This window comes from Carassius auratus, chromosome 43 (assembly GCF_003368295.1).
Source record: "Carassius auratus strain Wakin chromosome 43, ASM336829v1, whole genome shotgun sequence".
Taxonomy (NCBI): Eukaryota; Metazoa; Chordata; class Actinopteri; order Cypriniformes; family Cyprinidae; genus Carassius; species Carassius auratus.
Genome location: NC_039285.1, coordinates 9504781 through 9522347, shown reverse-complemented (window position 1 = coordinate 9522347; position 17567 = coordinate 9504781). Strand labels below are relative to the sequence as shown.

General features: G+C 35.1%; 1 protein-coding gene across 1 annotated transcript in view; it reads right to left on the bottom strand.

Annotated features, from left to right (window-relative positions):
• Nucleotides 1–17205, bottom strand: part of LOC113061646 (tumor protein p53-inducible protein 11-like) — a 51750-nt gene extending 34545 nt beyond the window's left edge. The window contains exon 1 of the mRNA XM_026230958.1: nucleotides 17051–17205. The gene's annotated coding sequence lies outside the window, so the exon portion shown is untranslated. The remainder of the gene's footprint in view (nucleotides 1–17050) is intronic.
• Nucleotides 17206–17567: the final 362 nt, after the last annotated feature.

Below are 17567 nucleotides of genomic sequence, written 5' to 3'. Positions count from 1 at the left end.
ATTGCCACACTGAGAAGCATTCTTGACATATTACATTTCATTATATCCAAGCACAGAAAAGTGCTGACTGCAGGCTTATCATCAAGAGACATCTTTATATATTTTGACATGTCCACAAATTGGTAATTTGAAATATCCACGCTGGCCTTTTTATTTTTTTCGATGTGAAGCAACTTTTTAGCAGCGATATCATGCACCTACAGCTTTATGAGTCATGCTCTTGAATTGGTGTGGTGGGTGGCGCTGCACAGAGAAGTTCAGAGATGCTTGAAAACAAGAAAGTGATCCAAAAAGAAACAACCTCACAATTCTCCCGGCATCATCTGCTGCCACCAACAGTTAGCAGAGCCAGTTTAGAAAGATCTGTATCTGAGGTTTAGGTTAGAGATGAGTGTTTTTACATTCAAACAAATCTGTACAGATAACACAAAAACCCAAACTGACACAATTTACATCCTTAAAAGAATTGTCTACTCAAAAATGAAAATTCTGTCATCATTTACTTACTTTCATGTCTTACTAAACCTGTATGCATTTCTTTCTGCTGTAAAACACAAAAGATATTTTGAAGGACATTCGCTTCTCATTGATTTACATTGTATTTTTTGTCCAAATATTGGAATTAAATGGTAACTGAAACAATTTAGTTACCAAAATACTTCTAAAGAAGAATGTTAAAGAGTTGGATTCTCATGCTAAACATGGTCAAAGTTTCAAAAAAATAGATGAATGTAGAATGGCATATTTCTGTGTCAAATGTTCTCCTTCCTGTTTTGTACAAGTTTCAGAGAGTTTTATTTTAGCTTGGCTGTTCATGTAATGAAGGGTGGAAATCCTTATATGGGCATTTCCCCCTCATGTTCTCTGCACATTTTATAACTTTTATTTTTTTTGTGGTTGTTGTGTTGTACACTTGTACTCTACAATATGCTGTCTACAAAGCATGTATTCTACACTCCTTTACTAGCACAAGAGCACAACAAATTTAATAATTTAAATAGCAATGTGTATTACTGTCATCTCAACTTGCCACATCCATGCATTTTTGCATCCATGCATTTAATAAAGTAGGATTCAAAACGAGATGAATGCATTGATTCCCATCTAATATAGCACAAGCATACTGTGATCCTATGCAAATTAAAAAAATGCATTGTATTCACTAAAAATAAAATTCCACTATGGAATTTTCACTTTTAGAATTTCCATGACATTTTAAAAACTACTCCACTTCAGACTCACATTAATGGTAATTTTTCTAGAACTGAAAAGGTCAAAAGAGAAAAGTAATTCTGTTGTGCAAGGGTTTGCAAGCGCAAAACCTATTGTTCTTTTGGTGTTCAATAAAAACAACCAAAGAATAACACTTCAGTGTCTCTTATTCCCTTGCTTCCTTACTCACACTTTATCTCCTTCACACACAAACACACACATAAAATGTCATTCGGCAAGAAGGTGAAAACAAGTGTTTTCACAGTTTTCTGAAGAATCACCACCAAGGATTTACCTAGTAGGCCTATATAAAAAAAAAAAAAATTTAAATATGGAAAAATTAAGAAATGTGTTGAAAACCTTTAAAATGACAATAAGTCCAGAGTTTTAGGCATATCTGGTGATGTAAATCCTCTTTAAATTACAGCAGCCATGACTCAGCGTCATGTCGATTTTCTTAACAGTAAATTTTCCTCATAATGTTGTGATTTCCCTCACCTGAAATGACCTGAACTCAATCAAGACAGTTTGAGTGTGTGTGAGAGAGAGAGCGAGTGAGAGAGAGTGTGTGTGTGTGTGTGTGTGTGTGTGTGTGTGTGTGTGTGTGTGTGTGCATATATATAAATGCACCAACACAAGTTCATTTCAATGCTGGTAAACCTAAAGGCTTAATACTTCTAGATTTCAGGTAGCCATTAAAAACAGTAAAACGATGTTTCAAATCATAATAGCATTTAATTTCTGGTGCTTCAGCATCTTCCAATTCATATCCCCTGAATAGCATTGTGTTTTCAGGGTAAAATGTGAACAAAGACTGAGCAAATGTCTTCAGTACATTTCATGATAATCTAATATGGGAGCTTTTCCAATTGTCGATTATGTTAATCAGTCAATAAGCATTCTTCCTCCCATGCTGTTCTGATTGTGGGATTTCTGTTTGTACCTCTCTATATTTTTTGAAAAAGCAATAAACGGCACATTAAGAAGAATTGATTCTATTGAATCTGGATCTATAAATGGAAATTTCTACCAGGACAGATTAAATTAGAGGTCGACCGATATTGGATTTTGCTAATACCAATAGCTAGGTTGGACCACACTGGCCGATACAGATTAATTAACTAATAGCTTTTAAAATGGATACTGAACAAAAACTAAAATAGTGCTTTATTAAAAAAAACAACAGTACTGAACCATACTAGTGGTCGTAGTACTAATAATAAAAGTAATTTAAAAAAAAAAACAAATTCTCCTAAATTCCATTTTAAAAAAATCCAAGTTCCGTTATTTCAGTTTTTTTTTTCAGTTTAGTTTTTCTCAACTTCTTTTAAATGGTTAAATTAATATTTATTTATCATAAAGCAAGTCTAATTAATTAAAATCATGAAACGAATACATTTTCACATCAATTTAATACAAGTTTAGATCCCTATGAAATGTTTTATTTTGTCCTCACTATGTTTTTTTATTGTTACCAAATTCTGTTTTTTAAAATGTCTAATTATTTGAATGCATAAAACAACTTTTTTATTTTATTTTTTTCTTAAAGAAGCCTAATGATTTTTTTCCCCTCAAAAATTCAGTGTATTTATATTTTAATTGTTATCAAATCAAAGCATGAAACATTAATTTCATTTATCTTTTCATTACTAAAAATTAAGCAAACTTTTTTTTGGCAAACAAAGGGGGGATTTACTTTTAAAATTAAAACATGGAAGAAACGTTGTTTGATCATTCCTAAAAAAAATTATGTTTGTTATATTTTAGTGGTAGAAGTAGGCTACATTCTACTGAAGAATAGACTTCAAAACAACTCTTATTTTGACGGGTTGCTGTGAATACCCTTACAATTATGTGCATGAGATATGATGCTTTTGCTCAAATCAAGTGGTCAAATGCTCATGAAGTGACTCTTAGATGTTATATAATCAAAATAAAAGACCAGCACTGAGTCTAGGGGGACTCACCGATATCACACACACTCTGGACACATCGCGTTCAACTCAAGCAGTGGTCTAAAACAGTTTATTTATTCACCAAAATGACTCCAGTTTACTTCAAGAATGAACAATGAGGCATAGATAAATTTGAAGTTCAGTGTTTAAAAAAATGGAGCAAACGGAAAAAGCAATCTATATTACAGCTCTACAAATGAAGCATTCAGACTTTATTTGAGCCACAGAAAGACAAACGTTTCGATGAAAATGCTCAATATACAATTTATTATGTACATTAACAAAGATTTGGGCGAATATAATGTAATGGAAACTATGTGAATGGCGCTCTATGGCAAGGCAAGATTTTCTGTCAGCTGTATTTAAATCCGGGTCTGAAGTTTCTCGCTCTGTTCAGCGTACAGCATCACGTCTAAACAAACAGCACGTGCTGTCAGTGATTTCAACCACTAGAGGCTGCTCTCGCACAGTAACAGCAACAGAGGCAACCCGGAAAACTATCGGCATAGATTTTTGCCGATAACCGATTGTTCCAGCAATCAACTATCAGTGCCGATTAATCTGCAAAACCGATACATCGGTCGACCTCTAGATTAAATCACTGGCGCATATATGCTCTGTTCATTTGAAATTATATTGACAGAAGTGAACTTTGCTTAAGGCTATTACGGTGCTCCAATTTGTTTGATAGAAAAATCATAAGAAGCTGTTTTCTCAAGGGGATGCTGAACCTCAGCAGCACAAAGTCTGATGCTTGAGTGCTTTCCAATGTCAATTCATCCTCAACAACAAGAGCTTTTCGGTTACAGGCAGCTAATAGAATACACTGTAAAGGGTTAAGCAGGAAAGCATTATATGTGAGACTCAGCTGTCTACTGAAACCACTTTTTAAGAGATTGTAAACGTGCTTTTCAGTAACAGCTCCTATCAGCACATCACAGTTGTCTCACATGTTCCTTCTCATTCAACTTTCTCATGCTCTATGCCTGTCACTATTGTTCCATCTCAAAATCTTCACCATAATAAAGGTCTAGTTTGAACAGTTATTCAGCAGAAATTAAACCTGCATTATGTAACTGGATCATGGATTTCAATCATTCAGTCAGCTGGCATATATTTGCATCCATTTACATATATTTGGCTTCATTTCTAAAAAAATTATTTGGATATGTTTCACTGATAGGAACAAGGTACTAAATAGGACAAGGAATCCAAAAATTGTCTAAAAAGTCAAATGAGCATCAAGTCATGAAAATTTTATAGCATTTACTTGTAAGGGCCATAGACTATATAAAAACATGGACGTACCGTCTGTGATGTGACCTGTATTTTTCTGAAGAGCATTTCTGAAGCTAGAGGTGGGCGGAGCAGGCCGTCGCCATATTGACAGCGCGTCACTCCAGGATAATTGAAAATGGGCAAAAGGGCGGGAGCTGGTTGCTGAAGCCACACCCACCTAGTTCGATGGCAGTGTCAGCAACAGCAATCCACTTGTCACTCAAGTGGCCACGCCCTTAATTATGCAGAACTTTAAGACTTAATATAATTTAAATATCCACGCCCTCTGGATATTGCACTAAATTTAACAAATTCAGGGAAAATGTCACTGAATCACTATCTGTCCTTATGGGATTTTACATCCCAGGATCTCCATCCTTTTGTTTGACATATCCACAATCAATTTAGACAATATAAACAGTCAGTTACTCCTAGTGGAGCTAGCTATCGCCAATAAAATTATCCTTATGAACTGGAAATCAAGAAATTCCACACATATTGCATCCTGGAAGAATGTACTAATAGATAACATCTCGATTGAAAGTCTATACATTTCCATTTATAATAATACAGTGGAATTACACCCCTTCTGGTCATCTCTCATTACCTTCCAACTGTCACAAATCTGCTGACCTTCTCTGTCTGAGACCAACCACAACAACGCATCACCACCTACACTAGTATTCGTATTAGAATGTTAATGCTTGAATGCTTTGTGTCTGGGGGGGGGGGGGTTGATAAAATTGATCGGAAAAGATAACAACACTGTAAATAATTTAATCTATTTAGACATGATATATTTATTTATTTTTTGCTCTGGTCCCCAGTAGGCTGTGACATCATATCTGTATGGTTTAATTATGTGTGGGTGGGTAAATGTGATGTTGGGCTTGGGGCTTGTGCCTCCCTGCCGTCTCCCTGAGCTCTTTCTTCTGGAGTTTCTTGCTATGCAAAATTCATTTTGGAGGCCCCCACCCCCAATAAAAAGCACTTGAAACAAGTATGGATCACTATCCTTTTAATTTATACAACATTAAATAATATTTGTATATTTTTACTTAGTCTCTTGCCATCCAGCCTGCATTTACTTGATAAAAAATACGGGGGGGGGGGGGGGTGACATTAATATTAACTATTATTACAATTTAAAATAATGATTTTCTATTTTACTATACTTCAAAAATATAATGGATTTCTGTGCTGCAAAACTACATTTAAATCAGTCTATACTGCAGTCAGTGTCACATGATCCTTCAGAAATCATTCTAATATAATGACTTATTATCAATGTTAGAAACAGTTGTGCTACTTAATATTTATTTTATAAATTGTGATACTTTTTTTCAGGATTTTTTTGATGATTAATAAGTTGTTTAAAAAATGGAATGAAAAATAAATAAAATCTTATATAACAAAACATCAAAGTCACTAATATTTAATAATAATATTCACCACTTCACTACATTAACACTTTTATCATCTTTTTCCTAGCCGGGTATGGGCAAGACTTCCCCCTTCCATTTAATCAGTTTTGACTACAGACATATTATTACGATATCATATTATTAATATTGATAATATGATACGTATTGCATTGTTACCTTAAATACGCATTATATACACAAATCAAGTGGAAGTGAAAGAGACGATCACTACTGAGCAGAAAAGAAGTTAATTTCTAGTTAGTGTAAACAGAAATTAAATGTTAATTTAATGAAATGTTAGTAAAAAAGTGAATCATCAAACCAGAAATGACGATCGACAGGGAATGACATGAGAGGGAGTAAACGATGACAGAAATTTATTCTTGGCTAACTATACCTTTAAACATGCACTGCACAGAGGTCTGTTTGCTTTGTTATTACATTTTTGCTATATTTTTTGTTCAACTGAGATAACCATATTAGTCTGAGTAAGCACATCATGTAGCCTTGAAATAAAATAAAATAAAATGAAATAAAGAAAACAACAAACAGGAAACTCTCTCCACCCATTTCAGGCCTCTTTGCAAGCAAACTCCAAATAACAGGCAGTAAACAGAGTGAATTAAGGCCACTGTATTGCGTCATGCAGAGCACAAACAGGCAGTATGTCTGATGTGTGCTGGAGCAGGAAGCTGGCTGCATAGCCTACATTCCTCTCTGCATATGGGGGATGAAACAGGAAATATTGACACACTGAACACCCCCTCTGACAATGCCCTGCAGGTACACTACTGTTTAAAAGTTTTGGTCAGTAAGTAAAGTAAAAACATTTATTCCTGTGATGGCAAAGCTGGATTTTCAGCACCTCTATTACTTTATTTTTCAGTGTCACATCAACCTTCAGAAATCATTCTAAAATGCTGATTTGATGCTTAGAAACAAGCAACTATGCTTCTTAACATTTTTAATGAATAGGAAGTCCAAAAGAATATTTTTATTTTAAAATAGATACATGTTGAAATACAGTGTTTTGAAACACTATGAATGTATTTACTGCCACTTTTGATAAATTTGATTAAAAAAGATAGATTTTTGTTTTATCTTACCTGTAGTTTAGATCATAGAGTGTTGCACTGTACACTTAAATATATATATATATATATATATATAAACCATCGACTTAATAAAAACATGGAGGTAGTGTCCATGACGTTATCCATAAACTTCCGAAGAGTGTTTGAAGCTCAAAGCGGACAGAGGCGGCCGTCACCATCTTGGGAGCTCGTCACTTTGCGTCACTCCTGGATAAATGAAAATGGACAAAAAGGTGGGAGCTGGTTGCTAAAACCATGCCCACCTAGCTCGATGGCAGTGACGGCAGCAACGATCCAACCTGTCACTCAAGTGGCCACACCCCTTAATTATGCAGAACTTTAAGGCTTAATATAATTTAGACCGATGAATTATATAAAAAAAAATTCACCCCCCTTTATAGTTGTCACGAAGGGCAAAATTAGTTATATAGACCAAAATATTTTTTTTTATTCAGGCTATAAACATGTTTCACATTTTAACATCTATGGGATTGACTCCCTTTTGCAGCCAGTCTCTAGCGGCCAGTTGACAAATTACAGTTTAAGTCACTTCCATGTTGGCCTCAGTTATTGCAGGTTTACGTCATATTCTTACTTTGCATTTTACTGTTTCAATTCATTTTTACAAATGCGAATGGGATGAATTAATGCACATTCACATTTAGTCTAGAACTACATGTTCACACTAACACCACTTGTAATGCGTTAACCCAACACTGAATATACCCATGTTGTGATGATCAGATTTGTATTTTTTTTAAATGTAGCATGCAAACATAATTTCTGTATTGTTCATTTGTAAAACTGAACTGTCAAAATGAAAAATGTCAGTGTGAGATGTCTATGCAGTAAGCTACACTTCTCATTAACAGGTGTGCTAAAATCCCATTTGCTATATCTACATTCAAGCCCAATTATTCAGAGACTCCAAAATAGAGGGATAAATAGAGCGAGGGCACTGGAGTGAAAAGCTGCGAAAGATAAAACATTAACTAGTTGACTGGCTAATTTGGGAGTTTTACTGTACTTATCTCTGTCTCAGAAAATTTAGTGATGAATTAAACCACAGTCCACCACTGAAACAAATGTGAAAGAGATTTGTGTTCAAGCTGCCAATAACACAGACACACATACAACACAGTGTTCTACTATGAACGTACATTCATTGCTGCTAGCTGCGTCAAAACAGTACCTCTCTTTGAAACAATGTCAGTTTTGCCTAAGGCCTGAAAGCCACTATTAATGCTTCCTTTATAGGGTTCTAACTGTAAACAGCACCATTCATGAGCAGGGCATATACCAAACCCTTTCACCACCAAGTTATGATGAATTTAGTGGAATATTCTGCAGTCATGCTTAAAAGATCAGATAACCTTCCCATCTCAGATCCTAAACGCCCATGATTTGTAATATTCTACACATCCCCCAACCATAATGTAAACGCATTTTGCAGAAGCTTTCTTTAACATATTTTTACGGAATTTAAAATGTATTCCACAGAATCTGGAAGCAATCTTCCCTCATTATCAGCACATATTCTGTGTGGGCTGCTGACTGTCTCTCCTCAAAATCTATCCAATCCAATCTCAATCGTCAATCGTGAAAACTGGCCATTACATACTATAATTGTGCCAGAATGACTGCAAGTTTGATAAAACAACTATTGGTTAACATTATACAATAGTCTGTGTAGGTAAAGCTGTAAGAAAAGTTGTTTAATTAAAGATGTCTTATTTTTCTTTTGGATTAACATTCACTAATGGATCATGCACAATATGACCAGGAACGAACATCGGGAAAGTGTACTCATTCAAAAGTTTGGCTTCAGAGTTTGAAAGATATCTCGATTGCACTTTATTTTACAGTACGTGTACTTACATGTACTTATAGTGTACTTACAGTGTATTTATCTAAGAAAGTTCTGGTAATACAAGGTAACTACATGGGGTAGGGTTAGGTTTAGGTTCAGGATTAGTACCTAGTTATTACATAGTTATTACTATAATACTATAATTACTATAGTATGTACATGGAGAACAGGACTGTAAAATAAAGTGCTACCGATATCTCTTATGCTCACAAAGGCTGCATTTATTTGATCAGAAATACAGTAAAATCAGTAAAATTGTGAAAAAATTTTTAAGATTTAACATTTTCTACTTGAATAAACTTTAATTTATTAAATGTTATATTATTTTGCCATTACTACAGTCTTCGGTGTCACATGATCTTTCAGAAATCCTTTTAATATACTTTGGTGCTCTAGAAAACTTTATTATTGTTATTATCATCATCAATGTTGACAAAATTTGTGAGGCTTAAAATAGAATACAGAGACTTCAAAAGAGCACTTTTAATCAAATGAATGCACCCTTGATGAATAAAGTACCTCAAATCGTTTAACAGGCCAATATAGGGTCAATATCAATTTAGGGTATTGCCTTTTTTGTACTTTAATATTAAAATTAAAGGGAAATCTTAAAGCTAATTATCATACAAGAGATGCAGGAATTTGTCAGACATTTAAAACTGGCACATGTAAAATAGAAACACTATCCAAGACACATTAAATCAAAAGAGCCAAAGCACTGTGAGGTCTGAAACATGGTACATCTTGAATATGCAGTAGTTAACTAGGCTCAATCCAGAAGGCAGAAATATATTTTATCAAGCAGTGGAATGTTACTGTTTGACTGCTGCTCTGTCTACTTATCTTGAAGAGTCAAATAACTTTGTTTCCACTCCAAGCATGGATTAAAGAAGTGCTATAGCTATTTCAATCTAAGTGGAATTTACAAGAACATTCCACTGAGAAAAGAACAGAAAACACTTCTAAAGAACCTCTGAGTCTCAGCAAAAACATAAGAGCACAATGTACTTCCACATTATATGAGACAAAAAAGGCTTAATCAATCCTAGTCTGCATCACCATTCAGAAACATATCTCAATGAAACAAAACCTTCCAAACGGAGTCCTTGAAAAGTTCCAGCAGAACAGATCTTTGGATACTCATGTGGCATTACAGTACTTTATACCATAACCCAAGAGCATTTCACATGAAAAACACTCCTACAAACTATATCAGCAGTGACCCTGAGTCTTCAGCAAATCGATTTGCTTATTGGTCACCGTTAGTCTCACACAAGTGAGAAAGGCCTATAGTTTGAGAGCACAATCATTCTCACTAGTCATGACAACAAACCATAGCTTAGCCAGAGCTAGCATGATGAGAACAACATCAAGACAGCATGACAATCTCTAAAAGTGCAGAAGAGCAAACTTTCTAATTTAAGACAGTCGTGTGATGCACTGTGTTGCATAAACACATTTGGTAGCCTTACCTGCTTCAATTTTGTATAGTCTGCACAACAGAATAATAGAGCCAGTCAAAGAGCACTGAAAGTGCACATAACTTAACCTAGAAATCAAACAGTGTGTTACTTTAACAAAGTGAGACACGTAAGGGTTAATAGATTGAAAATTTGAATCCAGTTAATTACAAGTATTTTAATAAAAAATAACATGCATTTAGTATGATGTCTCTTATTTTTTTTAAATTATTCACATTTTCACAGATTGTGCAAGGGGTGCCCAAACTTTCGAGCCTCATTGTACATACAAAATTATATAAAAATACCCGTCTCTGATAGTATCCTCATAAAAATTGTCCGTTATGTCTAAAGCGAGAGTAAACAGTGGCAAATGAAATCGGATGTGTATAATTATAATGAAACAATGTTATATAATGTGTCTCTTAAAGTGACTGAGCTTAATTTACTATCTAGTGTCGGTGTCCTTAATGTTAATTCAAATGAAAGAAAGAAAACCACTCAAAAAAGTATTGATAGTTGTGTAAATATTGCCATACTAACAGTTGTCTGAATACACAGCATGTCTAGTACTGCCCTTTAAGAGCTGCACACATCTAATATATAGGCACGCATCCATTTTTCTCTCACTTTTACTTTCAGTTTAGACATAAGCAACTGTGTTTATATGTAAACCTTATGTGTTTTGACAATATTAGCACAATCAGACGCGATACATATCTTAGCTCAGTAATTAGGCATTATTTGACAGGACAGCAAAGATATTTTTATCGTCCAAGATCAAACAGTCATATCGCACACCCCTAACACAAGGATACATTTTCTACATGTATTAACACTTTGGTTTTAATGAAAACGCAGCACGGCTGACACAGAAGAGTGCAAAATACTTGCATCCAGCGGATATTCTCCAATATGGCGCTACGGTTATGTGGCCAAGGAATCAATTTATAAATAATTAAATGAATACTTTGTTTTTAAAAAATTTAATTGAGTGTTGGATGACAGCAAAAAAAAAAAAAAAAAAAAGGAAAATGAGCATATACCATTGAACATGCAAACATATTCTAAACATATTTAAGCTTTTTTTTGTTTTCCTTGTGTGTGTGTGTGCGCGTATAGATATATATATATATATATATATATATATATATATATATATATATATATATATATATATATATATATATATATATATATATATATATGTGTGTGTACATAGACAGACAGACAGACAATCTTCCACTTTGAGGAAAGTTAATTCAGTCTAAGCTTTAACTGTGCCATGTTGAATATTAGACTTTCTTTTCAAAGAGTAGAAATCATTTTCAGCAACAGTTGACCGCACAGATGCAGAGCTTTAGTAGTATTAAACTCTAATATACACAGATGTCAGCGTCTGTGTCATGCCAAACAAAAGCAGGTTGTGTAGACAGAGTACAAATCAAACCACGCCACGAATTCAATCCCACACAGCACCCTCTGTAACCTGATAAGGCCAAGCATGAGCTTCAGGGGCTTAGATGCTTTCGGCACATAGCCTACTTTTTCACCTATTTAGAATTATTTAGCTCCAAAATGTATAACACATTGTTTTCTTCTTGCTTTAAACATACTAGAACCCCTTTGGAAAATCAAAGGGATTGTTTCATTCTTGCAGCTCTAAAGAGCCTGGGCTGCCTAGGCGTAGTAATCCAATCTGTGAGAAATCCAGGAGAGGACATCTGTTCATTTTGTGGCACAGTGGTGCCCTGCTGACATAACAGTATTGAAGGAAATTAAACTAGAATCTAAACTAGACTAACACTCTGAGAGTTCAATCAGTAAGAACAAAGTATCCTTTTCTCAAAACAATCCACTTGTGTGACAGATACTTGATATAAAAATAAACTATATAATTTTTATATAACAGTATAAATGGTCACCATTTTTTATATATCAGCATTCAATATTATTTTCTGAAAGTGATTTCAGAAAAACAAGCTTTCAAAGGGGACATTGGATGCCCATTTTCCACAAGCAGGTTTGATACTTTAGGATCTTCATGCACAGTCTGCAACATACTTGATACAAATTCTCAGGTCTCTTTAAAGGCACAATATGTACTTTTTCGCCACTACAGGGCGCGTTTTCAAAATAAACAAAGAAAGTAGTTCTTAGTCAAGCGTAGTTTGATGGCTCTGTTACTAAGTGTGGAATCATGAGAGTTGTGGTCTTCATCCCCACAGCTGATGCAATCCAACGGGACTTAAACAGAAATCATGTTCATGGACAAGCTAAAGATTTATTAACGTAGTAGAATGAAGCAAGGTGAGGCTGAATGCTGTCAAGCGAAACGAGGAGCTTTTATTATGCCACAGTCAACCGCTTCCTCTCCTTCCGGTCTTATGTTGGAAAGAAAAGCAGCACTGTTTTATCATACTAGATACATTTTAAAATTCTGTTATAATGCTACTCTGTGTGGTTGTCACCGGTCTATTAAAAGGCACAACGTATTAAAGTATCTTTAGTGTTTCCATGTTTTCTAAATCAAGGGGGTATGACGTCATTGGTAGACACAAGGACACTATGGATACAGTCTTTGTCACTAGTTAAATTTGCTTATTTCTCTAGATTTAAACATATTTCAAAACATTTATGCAAGTACACAAGTCAGCAAAATATATAACATAGTTCTAGTGGTTTTTGGATATTTTAATAAAAAATAAAAAAAAAGGAGAAAGAGAATTGTCTGATAGGACAATGGCGAATGATTTGCAGAACCTGAGCACCAATGACAAACATCTATTCTTGTCATATGTATGATAAGAACTGCCGCTCCAAAGTACAGAGGCCTTGTGATTGCGAATCTCAAAAATGAAAGTGAAATTAAAATGAGAACATGTAATAGAAAACAGTTTCAATAGCAGCTCCCTGATGCCCGCAATTTATATACAATCGGCTATTTTGAAATATTGAAAACTATTTATTCCCTTTAGGGTTTCTGTAGTACACCTAATTTCTTTCTGAAAACTGAACTGGGATGCAGCAGATTGCAGGAGAGGGAGTGGGATCACGATGTCAGCGGCAATGTATGATGACATCGTCTATTGGCCCAACCCTATACTCTATTTGCAGATACAGGTTTATTATAACAGCCCAGGGTAATGAAAAATGTGCCTGTGGTTACATTTTGCTAAATTATATTGCGCTGCTTGTTTATTTATTTATTTATGATGATAACGCCAGGTCAGCACTCAGCAGCAATGGCTATATCCATGGCAAAAACAATTCATCCTCATCACTTAATTCAATCAACATTAGGGATGTAAATGATTAATCGATTATCGGTTAATTGTCGATAAGAGATGCAATCGATTAAGGCTGTAAGGCTGATCAACTGTCCTGCAAAGTTCAGCTCCAATCCTAATCAAACACACCTGAAGCAACTAATTAAGGTCTTTAGGCTCCCTTAAAAATTAAGTGCAGGTGTGTCTGATTAGCGTTGGAGCTAAACTTTACAGGACAGTCGATCAATAGGAGCAGGGTTGGGCATGTTGTAGTCCAGATTAAAATGTAAAAAAAAAAGTTTGAAAATGAATAGCCTATTAAATCTAAACATTTAAGTATTTGGGCTGTGATGAACACCATAGCAAATCCACAAATCAGAATGGCAATTTAAATTATTTAAAAATGCTTTAGAAAGTAGAGCAGCTGCTTTATTTATGGGGTTTCCAGGGTAAGGGCTGCATTTTTTTTATTTAAGTTTAGCGCCATCTGCTGTCAGAGAGTGAATGTGCTTTCATTCAGCGTGTCACTCACATGTTCTTAAAATGCATCACAAATTCTGAATCATTTGTAATGTATAATTATTCACGGTATTTAGAAGTGCACAAGATAACGATATTGTTTCATATTCATCACCATGATATATCGCATTATCAATAACTGCAACTTTGAATACATTCTGAGGCCAGGAGGATAAAGAACTGTTTTGACTACAATGGATCATATCACATTTTAAAGTCTGTTGACCACACCAAGATATCATAAACAGTTTATGACTGAAGGGAGCATACATTATTTGAGAATAATCAACTCAAGTGTCCATCCCAATCAGACATTTATCTCAAGTGTTTGTTCTCTGCAGCCCTGAGATAACAGAAAAATATGGAAACATAAATATAGAAAAAGAACAAATAAATATAAAAACAACACTAGCAGCCTCTTCTACCAAACCGTCCATCCTCATGGAATCACGAAATACAGCAACTGAAGAGTCTTTGGTCTGAGTATCTGAAAATATGGTGCTGTCACAGTTTCACACAACAGTGCTTGATAAATCAACCCAGTGATAGAATAAGACAGGAGAGAAAGCAGGTCACCATCTGCTTGTCTAGCCCAGAGTGTTCCACTCTTGAGCGGTTTTCCTCTTTGCAGTGATGTTAAATCATCATCATCACCTATTGATATGATTAGAAAAACAAAATGATCATACTGTGCAGAACCTCCCAGCAACGAACGAAAGTATAAAAGCTGCGTGTAGTCTAATGGATAATGATTAACGACACTCTTTTTTTATAGGTCACTTCACAGCATGCCCACCCAGAAATGTCATCTATTACGGAGATATTTCATGCAACTCACACAGTAATAAATCTTAGACTAAACTTTGAGCATAAGAAGAGGTGTTTTCTTCCATATTTCCTCCCTACAGACAGCCATAATTACACATTCTTTTCTCATGAGACATCTTAAACGGATGGTCCTGTGTACATATGATCTGGATTTAGATTTTGATTATCATGCCCTTTCAAGCCCCCTATTTCAAAGAAAGCATGTGGTCAGTATCTGCACTTCATTTAAAATGCATAGCCCCTGCTTCCTTATGGTAACCATGGTAACAGAATCAGGAAGAACAGGACAAGGTTTCCTCCTCCTCTGAGTAATAAATTCCCACACATTCACCGCCCACACCTGTCTCCAGAACAAAGATCAGGAAAACACATGCCACTATAACCGCTGCGTTATGCTTCGATTATCAAAAACAACAGCAGCTCAAAAAGTGCTTTGGACTTTGGATCACAGCAGCATGGGGTTTTCTCATTAAACTGGTGAGACAGGCCTGAGGATCGCCATTCACAAAAGCTGCGTGAGGAATCACCTCAGGCTGGGAGACCACGATGGATATTTGAGTTGAGCTTGTTTCTCACAGAAACAGATGGTGAAAAAAGTCTGTGGGCAATATTTAAAAGGTGTGAACATGACAGGAAACAGCCAGACATTACCAAAACATTTCCTCGCACCAGTCCTTGTCTATGCGTTTCACTACAGCTGTAAGCAACAATTACACTCTGACCTTAAGCAGAAAAAGTAGCACATTAGACAGGGAGCGGAGATTTCCAAGAATTCCTTTATAATGCCAAGAATATGATTACAACAAGATAGTAAATACTTGAAACCACTACAAAGCTCAATTGCTGGTATTTTGAGAGGAGGAAACGGTCCATTGTTGTCACAAATATGTGGATCTTTTCCAAAAGCTTCTTGCATTGAAATAAGTATAAAAAGGCTTTTTTTATATTATTATAATATAAAATTCAGCCCGTGCTTCGCTTGACATCTTTGTCTGTACAAAGACAGTGGTTTTCAGAGATTGCAGCACTGCAGACTCCCAAACACCATATTGATGTAACTTTCAAAAACATACCTAGAATTTTCACATGATATTATTAATCTATGTACTGCCAGAAATCATCAACAGATTAAAGTCCAAGCATTACAGTATACATATGCTAAAAAAAAAAAAAAAACATTTACTGTACAATTATGAAGATGACATACAGAAGGGTAGAGCTCTAAATCAAACACTTCAATAACAGCGTCATTACACAAAAATAGTGTCTTTGTCGATCATATTAGTGTTTTGTTATAGCCATTTTTCTTTACGTATTAAATTTTTGGTTTTTATTTTCCCAGACCTGTTTTCAACTTCTCCTTGATTTATTATAGCAATGTATATCTGGGAGGGAAAAAAAGTGTCTATTTGTTTTTTTATAATATTATTATTATTTATATTAGACTGTATCCTATATACAATGTTATTTATTTAAAACACTAATAAAAAGGTCCCCTTATTAAAATGAAACTTAATAAATGACAAACACTATTCCAACATTTCCCCCAATTTATTTCCAAAAACTTTACATTTACTTTAAAATCAGCATGAATGCATGAAAAAGACACATATTTGAAGTTTTAGTTAAAAATGTGCGCAGTTACAAACGCAAGGGAATCTCTCTCTCACCGACCTCAAGCGCTGCGCGAGACGCACCGGGGACAATTGTTAACGTCAAAAATGTGATTCAAGTCACTCAGTAAATGGGATATTGCATAAAACAAGTTTTGCCAATACAATCTTCCGTTTTAAAGGAGGTGCTTCTTAAACAAACGTTCATAACTGTCAAACCAGTGCCCGTTAAGTGGAACAGTAAGTTGTCGCGCTGTTTGTTTGTGTGCTCCTCTTACTTTCTGAAGCACATGTTGAGCGACATCGAGCGTGGTCTGATCAAGAGAGAATTAAAATAAACTTCTTAAAGCACAAAAGCGCACTCTTACCTGCGACACCTCCTGAGTTTCACTGCTAGGTTTGTTCTGTTATGAGTCAAATGACAGTAGGCAGTATTTCTGTGTATAACTATGCGAGATGGATAGGTATAGCGACGGCGCAAAGATATTTAATCTGTAAAGAATAGAAAAAAAATCATATCTTACTCACCAGTGTAGCTGAAAGAAGCTTGTGAGGTTTTCCGCGCTTCTGCTGCGCTATTTTCAGTATGCCGTCCGATTATTCTCTTGATAAATTTACATTGCCGTGCTCTTTGGGTTTGCAAACAACCAAGACTTCGACGGATCTATAAGTTTACCGTAATGTCACAAACACAATAGCAGCGCAGCTCTGTCTTACCGTAAACACGCAGAGCGCTCACAGAAATATGAAGTGATGGATAAGACAGCGGCTGAACAGGCGAGCATTTGTTTAATATTTCTGAAATATCTGGTTCTTTAAAATCTGATAAGTGGTTTTGTAAAGTTTTCATAACTGAAAGAAGATTGTCAAATATAATGATGACTTTCAGACACAAAGATGATTGAAGGGAAAACACATTGGTCAACCAGCAATCACAATATTTAAGGGGCAAAGTGTCCCTTTCAATGACTATAGTGGTTGCAGCACTGCTTCCAAATGCATTTTAGAAACCTTTTTTAAATATGAGTGTTGATAAGATAATATG